Genomic DNA, 2,442 nt, shown 5'->3' with positions numbered 1-2,442 from the left:
TGAGATATCACATTGTTGCAAGCAATGGAAGAAGGTCCAGTCACAATTATATCATCCACGTAAACAAGAACAGGAACTAGAATTGGTTGATGAAGTACAAATAAACTGTGATCGGATTGAAAAGCTTAAAATCCAATGGAAATTAAAGCAGACTGTAGCTTTTCAAACCAAGCTCATGGAGCTTGTCTCAATCCATAGAGAGACTTCTTTAAATGAAAACATGATAAGGGTGATCTTGGTCAATGAAACCAAATGGTTGAGTCATGAACATATTTTCTTTTAGATTTCCATGTAAGAAAGCATTACTAACATCCAATTGATGCAAAAACCAATGACATTTTAGCCAAACGTAAGTAATAATCTGATAGTAACTGACTTTGCCACTGGACAAAAAGTGTCACTAAAACCTATTCCTTCTTGCTAATTATACCCTTTGGCCACTAATCTGTCCACAGATCCATCTTGCTTTCTTTTAATTTGAAAGACCCATTTGCATCCAACCAAATTTTGAGAAGAGTGAGATGGAACTAGTGTCCAAGTCCTAGCACTATGCAAGGCATTAAACTCATCTTGCATAGCTGTTCTCTATTGGGGAAATTTTGAGGCTTGCAAGCAAGTAGAAGGGACATACTCAAGATCCATAGTAGATGGTAATGGTTGTTTTGTGGCAGTAAAGGCTTTAGGTTTATAAATCCCAGATTTCGATCGAGTTTGCATAGGATGAGTAGAAATAAGGGGAAGTGGGGGAGGTGGTGGTGAGGGTACTATAGAATGAGTGACATTTGTGGGTAATATAGGTGAGGGGACAAATGGTGATTCTTGAGGAGAAGAGGAAGAAAACTTGTAGTTTGATGAGGGATATAAGTTTGGAAAGGTAAGAGAGAAAGAAGAGGGTGGAGTGGTGGTTAGGGAAGGGGATGTAGGCAGTGACACAAACTTAGATTGGTGAAAAGGGAATGAGGTTTCATTGAAATAGACATGCCTAGAAATGTAGACTATATTGGTGATATATAGGATTGAGACATCTATAGCCTTTATGAAGAAGACTACAACCAATGAAAACACACAACTTACTTTTAGCTTCAAATTTGGAGGTGGTAGAAGATTTTAACCAAGGATAACATGTGCACCCAAAAACTTTAAGGTTAGTGTAATATGGGGACTTGTGAAAGAGATGTTCCCATGGTGAAGGCTTATAAACAGGGGGTAGTCTATTGATGAGATAAACTGCAAAGAGGAAGGCTTCCACCCAAAAGTGATGAGGAACTTTTGATGCAAGCAATAGGGTTCTGGCAATCTCTATAACATGTATGTGCTTCCTTTCAGCATAGCCATTTTGCTAAGGAGTATAGAGACAATTAAGGTGTTGCTGAATACCATGTTGAGCAAGATGTTTCTTAAACTCAGAACTGAGGAATTCACCCCCTGAATCAGATTTTACAGTGCTAATTTTGGTGCCACATAAGTTTTCAACAAGAGCTTGAAACTGAACAAATGTATGAAACACATCGGATTTATTCTTTAGAGGATACAACCAAGTATATTTCATGAAATCATCAACGAAAATTACATAGAACCTGTAACCACTCACATAGTAATGGTGCTAGTCCCCAAACATCAACATGTACCAGTACTAATGCTCGAGAAGTAGTACAGAGAGAATCATGAAAAAATAATCTAGCACATTTACCCAATATGCAATCTGAACAGTGAAACTGACTAATAGTACTAGTAGTAGGCAAGATAGACTTTGAGATAACATTTCGAAAAGTCTTGAGGGTTGGATGCCCCAAACGCTAAACATTTAAGGATTCATTTTTCTAGAACCTATTGAAGGAAAAATGCCTTAGTTGATGGCCACTATTGTTCTGCTATCTTGAAAGAGTAGTTAACTATAATATCAGTTGGTTTCTGAAGTTGTTTAAGTTGGATTGTTGTAGATGATAACTGATGCAAACCAGCAATCCATAGCTATGAGATAAGAGTATGCGAAGAAGAAGAAGAAGAGGAACCGAAAGAAATGAATCAGAAAAGTATAGAGAGATCATTGATTGTATTGAATGAATGATAACCAAGGGTTTACAAGGCTTTATAGACTACACATTTCTTAATGACTAATCTACCTTTCCTTACCCACTAACAGATTTTATCCAACTGATTCAACAGATTCTAACTAACATTTAACCAATTTCAACCATTCCCAACCATATGAGCTGACATGGCAACAACCATTGTAGTATTGCCATGTGTCTTCAGTCATCATCCCCCCTCAATCTTGGCTAGGGAACCAAGTCGAAGATTACAACAATGTTTGAAAAATATTAGACTGTGTAATCATTTGGTTAGAATATCAGTTGTTTGCTCCTCAGTTGGGATATACTGAACCAATAAGTCTTTCTTTTGAACCTTTTCTCGAACAAAATGGAAATCAGTGTCGAGATG

This window comes from Malus sylvestris, chromosome 11 (assembly GCF_916048215.2).
Source record: "Malus sylvestris chromosome 11, drMalSylv7.2, whole genome shotgun sequence".
In the NCBI taxonomy this organism is placed as follows: domain Eukaryota; kingdom Viridiplantae; phylum Streptophyta; class Magnoliopsida; order Rosales; family Rosaceae; genus Malus; species Malus sylvestris.
The sequence above is the reverse complement of the archived record's forward strand: the minus strand, read 5'-3'. Positions refer to the sequence as shown.